At 35.7% G+C, this 18,670-nt stretch overlaps 1 protein-coding gene across 7 annotated transcripts in view; it reads right to left on the bottom strand.

Moving 5' to 3' along the window:
• LOC113120890 (signal-induced proliferation-associated 1-like protein 1) overlaps positions 1-18,670 on the bottom strand; it is a 78,979-nt gene that overhangs the window by 57,354 nt on the left and 2,955 nt on the right. For 4 of the 7 annotated variants that reach the window (XM_026291014.1, XM_026291013.1, XM_026291008.1 and 1 more), the window contains exon 2: positions 14,232-14,326. The exons of 1 other annotated variant lie outside the window; for it this stretch is intronic. The gene's annotated coding sequence lies outside the window, so the exon portion shown is untranslated. Of the gene's footprint in view, positions 1-7,661; positions 7,793-14,231; positions 14,327-18,670 lie in introns of all 7 variants that reach the window. 2 more of the 7 variants (XM_026291009.1, XM_026291011.1) reach the window with 2 other exon arrangements.

Here is an 18,670-nt window from a genome sequence, read left to right as displayed (position 1 = left end):
TTCTGCGGCTGACCGGTCTGGATCTGTGTACATGTGAAACTGCACTGGAGATCTCCACCAACAGGGGAGGACCTCATTTGTCAAAGAGCCCATTATCTATAATGAGCCTCGAGCTGGGACAGATGAAGCTCGGGATCAGTTACATAAACACTGAGAGAGAGGAATTCCTTCAGGTTATGAGGGAATGTCTTGGAAAACCATTCAGTATTAGTCCACAGAAACTTACTGTGGGTTAAAAAAAAACAAAAAAAAAAACATTTATTGCACATTCAACTGTTTATTTAAATGGATTTGGATGTTCTTCCCAAATACTGACACCTTTTGACCAATGAATTTCCATGATTTTTCTAGATGTTTGTGTATGATTGATTGAAAAAAAAAAAAAAAACTATTTTTACAGACTGCACTCAAAAATAGCAATTTACAGCCAATTAATTATTTGAGAGCTGCATGGCCACAAGCTTAAAAGGTGAATTATCATGAAAATCTGACTTTTTCTGTGTTTAAGTGAATCAGATTTTGCTCCGCCCATGAAGTGGTAAGGGGATCTTATTAGAGCCCGACCGATATATTGTTTAGCTGATATTATCGGACGATATATCGATATCTGCGAATATGCCAACGATGAGACATTTTTTTTAAAGAACATATAACACAGATTAAATGCTTCTGAATGGTGTAATTACTTAATTTGTCCAACAGCGCATGCTCCATTGTTTGCTACAGGCAACTGGCAAAAGTTAATATCTTTCTGCAGTCCAATAGACGGCAGTACGGTGGTGGCTTGAGTCTGTTGAATGGTGATTTAACACTACGTTGTTACCTATTTGGAGAGACTCAATGCTAAGTAAATAAACAACAATATCCCCATCTTTTACTTTCACAATGAGCTTATCATATTAGTTTGCTACATTAGTAGGCCCCATGATTTCCACGATGCAGAAAACATGGACAGAATCATGGAATCCAATAATAACAATGGAATTTACTGTATAACCTTACTGTATGAATCAAATATTTTATATATATATATATATATATATATATATATATATATATATATATATATATATATATATATATATATATATACACACTGTATATAGACTGTGTCCGTGAATACTAAAATGCAAAAAATATGAATATTCTGCATGTTCATTTGATTACCAGAAAATACACAACACAGAGTTTGTGAAAAAAAAACATACATATTATTATTATTCTATACATAATTTTTTATTATTTATTCATTTTAGATTTCTACATTTGGAAAATCTGTGCTTATATAGAAATAATAATAATATAAATTACTTGTAAAACCTAAACATTAGAAACAGTTTGAAGAAGTTTCTAGGTTTCATCTCAGAAAAGAAACCTAGTGTTAAAGACGAGTCCATGCCTAGAAAGGGGTCAGTGTGGGACCTGAAAAATAGCTGCAGAGCTACTCCTCACGTTAGAGACAGATTACCCTGAGAAAGGCCTGTCTGCATTCCTCCAGAGCAGCTCAAGCAGTGACTGGTGGGAAGAGGAAGAACCCTGTTAAAACCATAACTGCGGTCGAACCCAAACCACACTATCCTACAGCTGCTTTCTCAGCATCTCGGCCAAGCCCCTCTTCAAAATAGTAGAGGGGAAAAAAGGGGGTAAAATTCCTTCAGTCTGGGATTCATTTATTTCAGCCTTTGGACAGCGTTCACTTTGTGTTTTTTGGCCCCTGATGTAGTATTTGTTTTTCGGACTATTTTCATCAAGTTTTCAAGCTCCTCTCGATGGTGGGGTTTGAACAAACCTGTCTTTTGAGCATGTCAGATTAAATCTGAAAACCATTACACAGAAAGAAGCTTGAAAAGTGTGCATGAGGATCCAATATTATTTGGCGGACCACCAGGAGTTTTCCGGTTTCCACTCCAAATTCCATATGCCACGCTCCACTGCTGAATCTCACAGATACTGCAATGAACAAGAATGTCAAATGCACAAGCCCATCCTAAAATAAAAAAGACAACTTTTTCTTTATTACAGATTGTTTACTTGAATAATTAAAAGAAAAAGTGTGCCTTGTTTACTTAATTTCAAAATACTTGAAACCTACATGCATCCATTTAATAGGTAGCACCTAACAATAAGGTTCAATTTTGTTACCATTTACTATATTGAGCACCAAAGGACAACATTACAGCATTTCTAAATGTAATTAATGCATTTCTAAATGTAATTAATTTAGCATTTCTAAATGAACGTTAATCTATAATATTGTACACTTTTAATTATTGTCCTTTTATAATTAACCAATGTATTTTTTGGTAATGCATTCACAACTGTAGACATTAACATTAATCAAGATTAATGTTTTCAAAGAATTGTACATTGTTTTAAGGCCTATTTATTACCATATAATTTACTCATTTGTTATTTTCTATTAATATTCAACATCCAAAATAAAGGAATTGGTTCAAAATCATATTTGCTTTTACTGCAATGTCACAAATAGCAATGAGAAGCCTGAAATTTCACTGACTATTAAAACGGTAAAGTATCACATCAACACTAGTACACACAGACTAAACTACAATAATACTAACAATTATACTATACTGCTCTACACTAAAATAAAGGTTTTAAATGAAGGATTTCACAGTGATGCCATAAAAGAATAATTTGGAAATTTCTATTTAAGAACCATCCCATTTAAAGAACCAATAAACAACAATTTCCCCAAAAAAACCTTTCTGTTAAGTATTTATTTCGCAACTCGGCAATAGCAATCGAGACTAACATGTGCATCCCCCAAAGCACAGGATGCCACTCAGGCTCTCCTCAGAGTGTACATGCATCAACAACTGAACCTAATGAAGAAAACAAAAAAGTTCACAGTATGTTCCTAGCATTAGCCTGAAACCAGCAGGTGTTCCATTACCATGTGCATTGTCGTCAAGTAATTGAGCTGAAGTTACCCGCAATTAGCTCGCCCATCCTGAATTAACCCAAACACAGTAATGCTACATTTGAGCTTGGTGCAGTGAAAGGGCACAGCATGGTTTAATACAGCACCATATGAACACCCTCAAACTCCACGTGAAGTTACTTTTGAGAGCGTTCTGGAAAAAAAAAACTGAATCTGAGGAAAATATTTCCCACATTAAAGAAAATGGGATAAAGCCTGCTTCTTCTGCATCGGCAGAATTCCAAACGTTACTAGAATGTCGAACCCCCGACCACATTACAAGTCATAAAAAAGATAAACTCTCTATACTCTTCTGTGAGGTCTAAAAGTCTGCCAAGTGACAGTAAGTGCCAGTGTTCAATAACACAGGATATTCGCCAGACAGTTAATTTGTCTCTGTTTTGTAAGTAATATCAGTGATTGGACACTGAAAACAACCTGAGAAGCCTCACACATTTAACGGTTCCTGAAGTTTACTATACAAGTCCGACTAAGTAATAATACGCAAGCCGATTCAAAGCACCAATACAAGATTGTCTTAGACAATACCAAACAGAATGGGGTATTATGCCCTCACACCTTCCTGCAGGACATACAAAAGCCCAAAACCCTGGAAGTAATTATCACCTTTTTATACCTCTTACATAAGTACCCCTGAAATGTCCCACGAAAATCAAGTTCCCAGTGTGAAATCAACACCTTTTTATTGCATGTTTAAAAAAAAAGCTAATTCAATGTGCCAAATATAAATTACTGTAAGACCCACGCTTGACTCTATTGCAATCTCTCTCTTACCTACAGAGAAGAAATCACAAAGCATTTCACATAAAATCCAACTGAGGACCTGTTGTAGGAGCAAAGATATGGGACCACTGTACACTCAACATCTTACTTGGTCTGCCTGGGGAGGCTAAATGCCAAGTTAATGAGTGCAGAGCTCATGATGAGCAGTCTCTTCTCTTCCATAAGACTGTTATCTACTCGCCCCACTGAGCTATTTGGGCTGTTTTCAGACTTCTTTCTATTGCTAAGTCCAAAACAGTTTGATTCCACCTTCCAACACTTGGGCTGCTCCTTATTTCATGTTGCATACATATATATTATACATATAGTGCCAGTTTATCAGGAAGTGTTGATTTTGTTCTCTTTGACTCGTTGAATGGAAACTGTGCTTATTCACAAATGTTTTATGCGATATTCCAATTTTGCAAATAAGTTACATTTGTAACTTTGAAAAAAGGAAACCTGGCTACTCACAACTCTCATGTTCCAATGTTCCAATCCTGTACAATATTCTGGAGGCTGAATTTTCAGTTTTGGCTGAACTATCCCTTTAACTCAATAGTGGATGCAAACACCAAAAAACATTTGAGAAATTCTTTGGGCTGAAGAAATCAATGTTTCTATCATGTTTGTAGGTAAGGCTTAAAAGACGAGCAGACATTCAGCTGTTTTTCCCTGCATGCCTGGGAACGGACTGTGCATGTTAAGGGGAAAGCGGTTATATCTGGAAGAGCAGTGAATGCGAGAAACTCCGCCAGTATGAAATAAATCAGCACAGCCAAAAAACAAAGTGGATTGCAGATGCATGAGCGGCGGACTTCCAACTCCCACTGCAACCTCCAGCTCCTCAGGGAGTTTGACTCATTCCCTATATGAAAAATTCACACAAAGCCAAGATTTTACTGTTCCTATTGCAGGTATATTCTCAAATAAAGCTACTGAAATATTGTACCACCACTCCTACTTAGAAAGGTTGAGCTGGGTTTTCTTTCCAGGATATAGATCTTAATAGCTGATTTGGTTTTAATAACGTTGGCCAACTTTATTTAAGCCACAGATTTAAATGTTACAGAAAGAATTAGCTTTAACTTCCTTATGTCTGACATTATACATAATCCAAGCTCCTTTTCCTGTGCATAGCAGTAGAAATGACAGGTGCTCTCCTTCATTATCTGAGTGCACTTAAAGCACTCTATACAGTCTTCTTATGAGGCTAAATTGGACACATCCGGAGTTTACGGTAACAGCCATATAATGCATTCACATGGTGTTAGAATTTATTGTTGAGTATGTGCTGTGGTGGTCGATGCTGTTGCAGTGTGATGGGGACCCCTGAGGAACCCTGAGGAAAGGGGGAGTCATGCTAATGAAAGCTTTAGGTCATTCCACTTATGAACTGGGCCTATTTAAAGCTCAGCCTTTATCCAGGCCTGAAGTCCTGCTGCTGCTGCTGCTGCTGCTTTTTCACTTAGCTGCTATTGTTTTTGTGATGTCCTCTGTGACAAACAAGTGGAGCTTCAGAGGTGATGCCACCACGGCCTGGGGATACTCATTGACTAGAGAGTTCACTACCTAAAGTGCTTTCATTTGCATAATTGTATAAGGCACACAAATCAAAATTTCCATAAGCTTGGCATAAACTTTAGAAGCAACCAAAGTCACAAACAAAATGGCCAATCTACAACAGCTTAAACAAGAGAGCAAAAACAAAAGCTTGGACTTCCTGCAACCTCATGATACAATACACATTGGGACACGTCCTGATACGATACGTTGCAATGCATCATAATACCATAATTAGATTGTGACTGAAACGGTCTCAAATTGTGTGACTGAGACCCAGCATGTCTGCAGGTTTGGACTGAATTTTCTTTTACACAGAAACGCTAGACACAATTTTAGTGCATAAATTAACATCAATTCAAGAATCTACACGATCAATACAATATAGTAATATGATTATCAAATATATTATGCAACCTTTTTACCATTTTTATTTTTTACTCAACTTAAAACGCTCACAATTTGAGTGCCAACTATGTCAGGCTCAAAAACTAGTTCATTATTATTGCATTTCAAGATATAATTGTCGTCTTCTGCATAGATCCTTATTTTAAAATATTACTGACATTGCCATCTCTGCATTTTTATACAGGTATTATCATTCTGTAAGGAAAAAGCAAACCAAATTCAGACCATATAATTCAAGCAATCTCCATGAAAAGCCAATACATTTATATTTATTGGGTAGGCAAGATGACATGTGACATGATCTGTATCCTCCTGTTTCTAAGGCAATTAAAATGAGACTGACAAGTCCATGTTTAATGACTGTGAGAAAAGTTGTAGTAGGGCTCTTGGGTAATCTCTCTTCTGAGCACAGTGCAGGTCCACGGGGCACAAGCAATCTCATTCTTTGACAGATGTACGGCTTTTGCCTTAAAAAAAAAGCCCTAAAAGAAAGGCCTGCTGCTAAGCCTTTTCTCAAATGCCTTCATCCATGCAGCTAACATCCTAAGAAAGGGTCAAGTCATTCCTTGACTACAGACATCTGGGCTGCTCCATGCAAAACAAAACAATTAACTGCGGGGGCAGGGATTTTTCAATACATCTCTACAGTGAAGGAACATGAGAGAGCTCCTGCCTCAAGGAACAAGAAGTTCATTTCAATAGATGGCTGTTTCCATGAGCTGACTTCTGGCAGGAGAGATGTTGAAGAAAAGCTGCTGAGCACATCAATTTTAGAAAAAGGGGATTTAAAGTTGAAAAATAACATTTGAATGGCACTAACAGTCCAAAACTGCAACAATAATGACTGTTTATTAGTAGCTACAAAATAGACTGCCCAAAAGTACCTAACCAGATAACAACATGTCAGGTTACTCAAACAAACATTTCTGAACCGCTTAAAAGAAAATAGTTTAACACAGAAGGTGAAATAGTATTTTTTTTTTTTTTTTTACCATTCTGCCATTTGCAAACACAAATGTACACAAACAAGTACATAATGACAAAAAACTAAACAAAACAAAAACAGAACTTTACAGTATCCATTGGAAACTGAAAAGTGTGTGATTTGAAATTAGTCATTTTGCTATTACAATTATTTTGAAAACTCTTTCACATTCGTGTCATTACAAATCTTTACGAGTTTCTTTGAGGGCATCAAAATAGAATATATTTTCAATACAAATATTTTGAAAGTCAATGAGTGCCATCGTTGACTTGGATGCCACGGTCTTTTGCAAAAAGGTACAAAAATGAACACTGTGGAGGTTCCCTTAAAATGGTACTAATATGTACATTTAGGTAATAATTAGTTCTGTCAAACGATTCAATGCGATTAATTGCACCCAAAATAAAAGTTTTTTTTTTTGTTTTTTTTAAATAATAAATGTACACAGTTCTGTACACAAACACATTTTATATATATATATATATATATATATGTATATATATATATGATGCACGATTTTATAGGACCGATATTGGAATCGGCCGATAATGGCTTTAAATGTACATCGCTGGCATCGGCCTATTATGAAAGATTATGCCGATATGTCTTGCCAATAGTAGGAATATTTTTATTTACGTGCTCAGGGTGTGCTAGAGATTAGATCAGGTCACCAGTGTGGCTCATTCTTGAAGCAAAGTTTTGCCTGAATGATGATTCGATTTCGGTTTTGGATCGCTGCATTTTAACTGAGAATGCATTACATTCAAGAAAATGTATATATTAATATATTAAACACATTTATGTTTAATATGTAATATAAGGATTTAAATATAACTTAGATGTAAATATAAAAAATATATCCTCTATGTGTGTGTATTTATATATACATAATGACAGACATGCATATATTATGTAAACTTTTATTTTGGGTGCGATTAATCATGATTAATCTTTGACAGCACTAGTAATAACATGTACCTGAAAGTAGAGACCTGCACTGGATGGATTTTTCGGTCCCACTTGTGCCCGCTCCTGCAAGACTGAAGATTCTGTCCTGCAGAAATGTATCTTATCTGGTCCCGCTCACGCCACGACATTCATGTTTTGTCCTGCTCACACCCACAAAAGCTGTGTATGAGTTTTTCAGTACATTGAAGAAATTTACATGAAATCTCCTAAGTTCCACAACATCCCAGCATAAACACTCCAGAGAAAATATTTGTTATTTAGGCTAAGCATCAACATTCACAAACCACTGCTGCGTACATGGTTTGGCATGACAGAATGCGAGCAGCGCTTCCTTTATTATCACTAAAAGCTGACATCTCAGTTCACTGCGATCTCATAGAGCTCTGTTGTAACACAATGAACATATGCACAATGACCCTTTTACAATTTCTACACTTTGTGTGTTCTAATGAGAGGATTCGTGAGCACGCAATTTCAGAACTGCAGTGACAGGGTATATACAGCAATCCTTAAGTTAAATTTACTACTTTTTAATACCTTTTTCACTACCTTCAGAATATTTTTTAAAACCATCACGACACTGAATTGCAAGTGTTAATCAGCGACCTTTCTATTATTTACACAGATTTTGACATATATAACATACAAAAAATAATAGATTTAGAGATGTTGACAGCATATTGCACATTTATTTCACTTAGTAAATAAAAATAAAACAAATACCATAAAATGTGCAATGGAGAAAATGGATAGACCGAACAATAAGCCTGCCTGTTAGTGTTGTCACGGTACCAATATTTCAGTATTCGGTACCGATACCAGTGAAAATCCACGGTTCTCGGTACCAATTTCGGTACCAAAGCAAAACACAAAAATTTGCTAATAAAAAAAAATAACTTTTTAGCACTAAAAATAAAACCAATGCCATTCTTTATACTTATTTAGAATTGTGTTTAAAGTTTTTCTACAAGTTATATAATTATGAAAAACAGTAAACAAGTTTCACCCAAATTTAATTTGTCTTTTAATTTATCAAATTTAAACACATTTTATGTTTGGTAAATAAAGGGGATTTGCTATTAAAATTAAAACATGGGAGAAATATTGAGATTTTTTTTTTTTTAAATAAAGTTTTTTATTTTTTTGCAACAGTGGTAGCAGTATCACATACGTTTTACTAAATAATAGTAATATTTCTAGCACAATGCCCTTATGTAAAAATTTTCTTTTAGGCCTAATGAATGCATATTTGTCATTTTGAAATTTCTATTTGCCCATTAGCTCCGCCCACTACCGGAGAAACCGGTATGTCTTCTGCTTTTTCGAAAATGAATATGAATAATTCTAAATTAACTCGATTATTTTGACAGGAGAAGACAACAGATGCTGAAATTAATGCAAGCGTCATGCGCTTCAGTCTATGTAGTAAATAAACCTGCACGTCTCTGTAATTCATTAATTCACACAGAGACGCGCAGAACACGGATTCATATTTCAAACAACTTTTGCGGCTTAACATTTACAGATACTGGTCCATATGGAGATTTGATTTGATTAATTTATGCTTTCACAAATTCCATGACTGTCCATATTAAAATGTAAGTTTCATTTACATGACTGGATTTTGAGATTCCGTACTCGTTTTCTGCTTCGCGGAAATCATAGCGTTGTATGCGTCAAGAACCGGGTTTGAACGGGACCTCGGTACTACCGGTCGTTAACCCAGCTATTAGAAAACCTGCATTTGTCCATGAAGACGACGATGGTTGTCCAGTCATTGAAGATATGCCTTGAAGCAAGTCTAAAATAAAACGTAAGCCAGCCACTTCTGTTGAGCGCGCAGTGTTCTGAGATGATGCCGAACGACCACTGAATATGACGTCAGCATCAAACATACAGTGAGACGGAGAGGGAAGATCTTTGATTATGTGCCCAGATATGCTAAAGCCCATATAAACGAACTAACACGAACGCAGATAGAATTTCAATCAGAATAAGACACCTGATAGTCTGGAAAAAATAATACCTAATTTGGAAAAAAATAATACCTCTGAGACCACATTTAACACTTTTAATGGCCTTAAATTTGACCATTTTGATTTATCACTTTTTAATACTTTTTAAAACCCCGCGGACACCCTGAGTGAGTGGATTCCAACTTAATCACCTCAATTTTTGTTAGGTACTGATGTGATATGCACCCTTTTGGGTAAATAGAATACAAAAGTGTACCTTTGGATTAGTTACCCACCATAGCAACAGCTTTTGTACCCTTGAATAAATGAGTATGCAGTATTTTACAGTAGATATGAACATCATATCTGTTTCTATATCATATGTATTTTAGAAAGACTGTATTGATTAAACCACCATCCATCTGTTTTATAAAGACTTTTACATAACTCCAGCTCTCATATGACAATCTATCATTAGGGCCAAAGCAGCACATATAATACATTTTAATACTGTGTTTTCAAGCCCAGGTCGATGTGAGTGAAGTTCAGAGAGCAGCAGGGTAGCTGCACTTAAACATCTCAGAATGAGTGTCTGTCTAGGTGAGAAGTCTTGGGCACAGCTTTATTTCCCACTAATGCATTTTCTATACTTTTAGTTGGCAAGGGAGAGCGAAAATGAGATCTGAATCACTGCTCAGTTAAAAATAACCAAGTCATGGTCAAGCATGCATTTCCATCTACATGAAATCTCTATATATATACGCTTCTGTTGTGTGACGTAAAGTCTAATAATTGCTTTGATTAGAGAAATACTCCCTGGCATCATTAGTGATGCATCAAGCGAGGAACAAAGCTCAAGTTCCTCCAAAGTTGCCAACAAATCCTACAGAAGGCTCAGCAACAGACATTTTCTCCTCTAGCACTGTCTGCTGAGATCAGAGGAATCTTGCAGCCACACAGGAGAAAATTACTGCTAATTACCATCATTACACAGCAAAGCCATCACCGCCACTGCATCCTCGTTTCTAAGGCAACAAGACAAACAGAGGATGCTGCCTCGCAGTTTTCACCCACCTGAGCAAAAGTCAGGCAGGTGTTGTGAAATTGGGAACCAAGCCAGTGAACAAGAAACATTTTTAAACGTTTGTCACCAGATGTTATACCACAGACCGGTTCATGGTTATACACTAGGATTTCACATTAGGCACTCTAACAAAAGCTATTTAATAGGCTATATTACAAGCTCATGCACTAACAGACTGTTATTGCTATGCAATTGGCAGGTTGAACCATTTAAGCTCAATCACACATAGTAGTAGCGTACTTCTCTACAACTCAAGCTGCACAATTTGATGCATTTCAAGCACAAACAGTGCACGACAAGTTGCTAAGTTTGACACTTAGGGTTGTGAGTTTGTTCAAAACCCTAAAACTATATATATATATATATATATATATATATATATATATATATATATATATATATATATATATATATATATATATATATATATATATATATATATATATATATATATATTAGAGGTGCTCCGATCACGATCGGCCGATCGTTATGCGTATCTCCTCAGTAAAGCCGGTTTTCTAATCAGCGGTTAATTCCATCAGGTGCGTGATTTCACATAGAGCAGCTGTTACTACACAGAGCCGTTGTTAACTGAGAAGATGGGCCAATAAACGCTGAAAATTAACGTGATTTGCGCATCTTCTCTATTAACAACGGCTCTGTGTAGTAACAGCTGCTCTATGTGAAATCACGCACCTGATGGAATTAACCGCTGATTAGAAAACCGGCTTTACTGAGGAGATACGCATAACGATCGGCCGATCGTGATCGGAGCACCTCTAATATATATATATTTAGACTACAAGCATGTTTCGCAGTACTCTCCATAATGGTTGCAGACTGTCCTGTAAGAGAAGAAATCGTTGAATAAAATCATTATATTTAATCATTATAAAATTTGTGTTGAACCACTGATGTCACATGGACCATTTTAAAGATGTCCTTACTACCTTTCTGGGCCTTGATGGTGATGGTTCCCTTGCTGTCTGTGGAAGGTCAAAAACCTCTCGTATGTCATCAAAAATATAGATAAACAAAGGTCTTATGGGTTTGGAATGACATGAGGGTGAGTAATTAAAGACAGAATTTTACATTTTTGGGTGAACCTTAACATATCATCACTTAATGAAATGTACAAATATAAGTTGTAAAATTGACAGGCAGGCAGCATAACAGGCCATCCGGTAAAGGCTGAAACATTATCAAGTAATACTTTCATTTTCCCAGCTTTTATGAACTGAGTGAACCTTTTATTGCAGCCTTGCCAGTTGACATGGTGATTTCAACTTTGAATGAACAGACTGGCATTGTGAGAGAATGATGAGATCGGAAGGATGCCAGGAGTTCAAAGAGAGTAAGAATTTTAATCCAGAGGAATGTCTCATGCTAAATTTCTCAACATCTGTGATTAAATATGAAGGAAAACACAGATAGCATTACAGTACTTTATGAAGTAGCTTATATAAGGTTCATTACCTATAGAGCATTACAAAAGAATGCAGGGAACTTCATGCTCAGCTGAACTGAACCTGTACTTAACCTGCCCAGGATCACCTGAGCTGTGCAGTACAGTACAAGTTGTCATGGTAATCTACTTCTATCAAAAGTGAGCCACTGCAGTGACAGAGTCAATCCTGTACTTTTAATTTGATAAATCATAAATTATACCTGCCAGTGAACCTACACTCTGATTCCATTGAAAGACTCACAGCTCCTTGTTTTTACTTAAAATCCCCACAGATTTTTCAAATGAGGTTAATCAGTTTAATTTGCATTTCAGAAATTGTGCTGCTAGGAAGATACAGGGTACTGTCAAAGCACACTTTCTAAATAAGTCTCGCCTACTTTTATCACTGATTTGATACCAATTATGTTGGTAATAAAACAACATTTGAAAAGTAAAAAAAAAACTCCAAATAGGTGCCATTTCACCTAACAATTTTAGGATTCTAGGTAAACGTTTCTAATTTTTTAGAAAATGTCCTAACAAAACTTTCCTGAAGGCGTTACCCTTAACAGCAGACAATGAGTTGCCTGTGAGATCCCTTTTATTACTGTCTGTGGTTTCAGAATTACAGTAACCGCATAGCCAGACACACAAACACATCTGTTCACAACTCTGAGGGAAAGAAGCAACAAAGCCACAGAGTAAATGTATTCCACAGAGAGTAAACACACTTACGGAAGTAAACAAATGAAATTTGGTCAATAGCTGCTCTGAGTTTTAATTGACTGGCCATTATATCATAGAAGCAGTTAGATCCTGCTTACTCTTGCGGATATATATTTGTGAACCTGAACTGGACCAATTTCCAGTTCCTTAAAAAATTTTTTTAGAATGTTTGAAAAGGTTAAAAAAAACACTAAACCATATCTAACCATAAAACCATAAATCTAACCATATTTACTGTAATATTCAAAATAATAATTTAATTTTAAAAAAGACAATATTTTAAATCAGTAATATAATACTAAAATATTAAAAATAGTTTGGTTTTTTTTATAGATGGAACAAACTAATCTACTATTCCACTGCATAAAACTATCTATTGTTCTCAAATCTGTGTTGCCTTTGGCAATGACAGATGCAAACAATGAGTTAAAGTGCTCAGTGAGTTTGAGGTGCCTCACAGCCATTTTTCTAGCAATTATCCTAAAAGTGGCTCTTGTTGGGCATTGTTTCATGGTTCAGGTACTGGGCAAAATTGTTTGCATGACAGATCTTCTTTGAAGTAACACTAGAAGTAGTGGGATCACAACCACAACAGCTGATCACAAGATCTGAGTACTCTTCCAAAAATGGCAGGTTTCTAGACACCTTTACAGTGCTCAGATCAAAGCAGGTTCAAATCATTCACTGGACACGAATGAAAACGGCCCACTCGTTTTGAATGAGTGTGCACCAAACGCAGCTTATCATCAGAGTGAATCACTCTTTTCAAAACGTCTGAATGACAATGGAAAAACAGTCACTCCTGGAATAAAATCCCAGAGGAGATTATCACAGAGGTATGATATTATTCAGAAATATCTGCAATATCTACAGAAAGTCTGTGTTATTAAAGGATACATTTATCCAGGTTAAAGCAGCTTTGCATTGTAACAATGAGGGTAGTACAAGTAAATGAACAATGCCCCAAAAATATCCCCATTTATTTGTATTATAGCAATAGTCGGATCAGAGATACCCAGAATACCAAAGTATACAGTAAAATGCTCCAAATTAGACTAACCAAGCTAGAACAATATATAAAACCTACAATCTCTTCAAGTGATCTCTACAATCACATCTGTAAACAGCACATCCCAGCTGGAACTAACGTGTGTCCAACAACAAAGATACACAGCATTTCATTCTCCTCTATCCAAATAATCATTAACCTTCACTTCCTGGTGACAATGTTTGCCTTGAGTCACAGAAAACCTAAATTCACACGCACACGAAAAGTGTGGCAATGGTTGCAGAGGGTACTGGGACATGCACATTGGATTGTTCTTGTGTTTTCTGGCCTTTGCTTCAGCTCAAAGAAATGCTCTCACCTCTATTGAGTCCAGATCCCTCTCACTCATTCCACATGGCCAGACTCGCCCATGACCCTCTGCTCACACCTTTTCAAAACAGCACAGCAGACTTCCTGTTGGAACGGTAACAGAGTATAAAATAGTTGCAAAGGCAACAAAAATACAAATTTGAGAAAATCAAATTGTCAGCAACAAATGAGAAAATTTGATTTGAATCGATACGCACTTTATCAGAGTGCATCTCTAAAGTGCCTTCAGTGTATCCTGCAAAGCTATTTAGCATCAACAAACTTATGACGTATGAAACACTAACAAATGACTCATATGAGCCAGCTTTTTTTAACGAATCTGTCTCAAATTCAGGTTTTCAGTCTGAATCAATCAATCAATCCAATGCATCATCCACAAAACTGAACTTGTAGTGCTTCTCAAAACCTTTAAAATGTTTAGAGATTGAGTATTTTTTTTTTCAGTTTCGATAGAATTAGAAATGTCTGGCATATTTAGATTCAAACAAAGGTTTTCTGACCCTGAGATAGTTTTTGCTAAAGAACACCTCGTTACTACCAGATTGCCACGAAAGCAGTGTTACATATGACATCGAATTGATTTCACATGGACATATTTGGTTTCTTGGCAATACGTTAACTTCAAGAGAGCCAGGAAGAACTCACCGGGTCAGCCAGAGGTTCTACTGGTATGAGCATATCAATGATAAAGAGCAATGTCCACACACACACAGAACAAGAAAAAGCACTAAAAATAGACTTCTGCCAACAAAAAGTTTATTAGTCTATTAGCACAGCCCTGGTAGCAAACCACTTAGCCCTGGTGCAAATCCATTACAGATTTATCATTCACATAAACACCACCACTGAAAGTGGATTAAAAAATAACAATATCACAATAGGCTGGAGATCATTATAAGCAGATTAACACTAAGTAAAATAAGCTTACGTTAACAGAGTAGAAAGGAGGTCTTAAGTAAACCTTAGAAACCTGAACCAAATTAAAACACAGGTGAACCTTTATTTACTCGATGAAGCTGTGAAAATATTGATGCAAGCTGAGGTAAAACAGATAACACACAATGAAAGCTAACATGTTACTTCACCTAACCATGACCATCTACTGCTGTTTCCCCTGAACACGCCTCATGTTTCTCTATACTACCACATGTAAAAATGCAACTAATAATATTAACAACTGAGGAGCTGTCAGGGGGGTGGTGGGATAGCAAATAGGTTGCCAAGCTCCGTTTCTCCTTTCTTGCCCAATTCAAAATGGAAAAGCTGCAGTCACTTCCACCAACTCCCCAGCCCAACTAGATTTAGAAAAGCAGCAAAACAGGTATTAAAAAACAAGTGGGTACTCTTCTGAACATAATCAGACTCTTAATCAATCGTTTTAAAGCTGCCTCACCCTGTTTTTATTTTAAATTGCTTGAAATTACACCTCTTGTATGCAGGTTGCATACAATACATATAAAATAATTACTCAAACAATCTACCAATTTATTTTACCAATTTTACCTACACAATAGGGTTGTGAATTTTGGATAAACACTGAAATTGATTTTATTCACGCTTTATGGGGCTTTGATTCGATTCAAGAACGATTTTTGCTAATTCAGAATGATTGGATTCAATTCGATTGCTAATTCGGTTCGATCCTGCATTCTTTAAGTGCATTCACAGGACTATTTAAAAGCTTCCTCTACATTCGTTATGCAACTTTAATGTCACGGTTACACGACAAAAAAAAAAAATCCACTTTTGGCTTTTTAATCAATGATTCACGATTAAAAAAATCCATGTTTCAAGATCGATGCATATGCATCGTCAGGGTTTAAAATCGATGCTTCGAGAAAACGAGTGAATCGTTTCAAATAGATGTTTCAAAATCAAAACATGTTGCAGATGTTATAAATGAATGCATCTCTGAAGAGAAAGGACTGTCTTCATAAAAGTTTGATGCCATTTTAATTTTATCTGATAAAGTAGCGTTCATGAGCATAGCTGCTTTGATTACAGCCGTTAGTGAAGAAACCGCTAGTTCTACTGCTCATAGTGCCTCCTGTTGGCAGACAATAATTTAGCATTTTCACTTATAAGCCCGTCTCCAGTAACATAGTTTTGTAGTTGCTAAATTTTTGTTTTGTTTTCTGAAGCAACTTAGAGCACGTTTCAAACTAAATCCTGGCTGAAGCACATTTCAATCTAAAAGAATAATCAGCCAAGTCAAAGGTTTTTTAACAGCAAGATTTTTTTAAATAAATATCTTCTGCTTACTAAGCCTGCATTTATTTGATCCAAAATACACCAAAAGCAGTAAAAATTTTAAATATTTTTACTATTTAAAAAAAACTGCTTTCTATTTGAATATATATTTTAAAATGTAATTTATTCCTGTGATCAAAGCTACATTTTCAGCATCATTACTCCACTCTTCAGTATCACATGATCCTTCTGAAATCATTCTAATATGCTGATTTGCTGATTATCAATAATTAAAACAGTTAGGAACATTTTTTCAGGATTTTTTGATGAATAGAAAGATGCAAAGATCAGCATTTATCTGAAATAAAAATATTTTGTAACATTATACACCATACCATTAAAAAGCTTATATTTATACTATATTATAGGAATTTTAATTATAGTATTTATTACTTTCATTTAGCAAGGATGCTTTAAATTGATCAAAAGTAATGATATATATATAAAAGATATATTCATCAAAGCTGTTTTCAACATAAATATTTTTTGAGCAGCGAATCAGAATATAAGAATGATTTCTGAAGGATCATGTGACTGGAGTAACGCTGCTAAAGCTCCGCTTTGAAATCACAGGAATAAGTTATATTTTCAAAAAGAAAACAGTTATTTTACATAGTAAAAATATATCAAAATGTTACCGTTCAAAAACTTTTGATTGGTAGTGTATGTTAGCCTATAGTTTGAAGTTAAAGATGAGCATGAGATGTTTATTTGACAGTGATTTCACATTTCTTGTTTGTATGAAGGCTAAATACAAATAAAAGGTAAAAATTTATTAATTTGTGCCATTTTCCCCCCCTAAAATATTAGTTAAAATGTAGTTTCTTAGGAGTAGGTTTCATAGACTTAGCAAATAAACTTTTCATAAGTTTGTAGGTACAGACATCTGTTTTGGCCGTTCTTGGCAGTTTTTATGAGGCATTTTTAATAGTGTTCATATCGATATCTCAATTATATTGTATTGACCAAATTTACGCAATATTTTGTGATATACATTTTGGCCATATCCCAGCCCTACTTATAATCTATCCATTTGTACCAGAATACTAGTCTGCTAGCAGTTAGTCTGAAGCCAGTGACTCTGTCATTAGACAATATGGTGACTTAATGTTTTTAAAACACTGTAGCCATTACCACAGTGTGGATCTAGGAAATACAGGATCAAATGTAATACACAGGAAGACCTGCCTAACACATTCCATTCTATTACAACAGACTCTCAAAAAGAGAAGATGAACTAACTGACCAATAAACTAAACCGCAAAGCTGTTACTAGGAAACCACATAATGACTAAGGGAAGTGAACATGCGATATAAATAATGTTTTCCAAAAGACACAGTGTTCAAAATGAGATTAGGTTTAAAATAGATCAAAAGGAATCTTGAAAGGCTTAGAGAATATGACATTGAGAAGCTCGCATTTATTAAACGGAGTGATTTCATCATGAAATTGGTGTCTCTCTTTAAGATGTTTGCTTGAGACATTGTGTCAGTCCCTAAAAATCTTCCATTTCATAAGAAAGTGAATCACCACTGATAACGCTTCCAAGCAATCCTGACTTAACTAGGTTTCGGTCTGCAAAAGGCATTAGGCTTTTGGTTTACTTTTTAATAGGAAAATCAACAACATTACTTTAGAAAAGGTTCAATACTGAGAGTCTAGAATAAACTGCATGAATCAAACACATAGAATCCTGCATCTCAAATTCCTCAGCACTCATTTCTCACATTCAATTTTCAACAGACTGTCTACATGACTAATGGCTGCATAAATCTGAGGCTACAGTCTGCATTAAGATGGAGCCCAAAGTGTTAGAGGAGACAGGACTGTAATTATTGAGTCCAAAAGTAAAATGGGCGCCTTCAATACTAATTTCAGCATTTGGGTGCCGTGTTAACACCCATCCTCTCTAGTGAAAATCTCTGCTCTCCTGCGCGGAACACAACTAGCGCTGTTAGGCAGATGGCGAGACAGTTGGTGGGAATATCAGCGATAATGCAGATACATTCTGAACCTTCAACTGTTTCTTTGCCATTCATCAGATCAGCATCAACAGCTGCTGCTTCCAGGAAGATGGGAGATTAAATGAGGTGGCAGAACAATATGCTGGAAATTAGTACTAGTTGAAACCACCAGTGGATGATTCAAATATATACCTACATGCATACACACACACA

This window comes from Carassius auratus, chromosome 20 (genome assembly GCF_003368295.1).
Source record: "Carassius auratus strain Wakin chromosome 20, ASM336829v1, whole genome shotgun sequence".
Lineage (NCBI taxonomy): Eukaryota > Metazoa > Chordata > Actinopteri > Cypriniformes > Cyprinidae > Carassius > Carassius auratus.
Note: the sequence above shows the minus strand (reverse complement) of the source record. Positions and strands in the feature narration are given on the sequence as shown.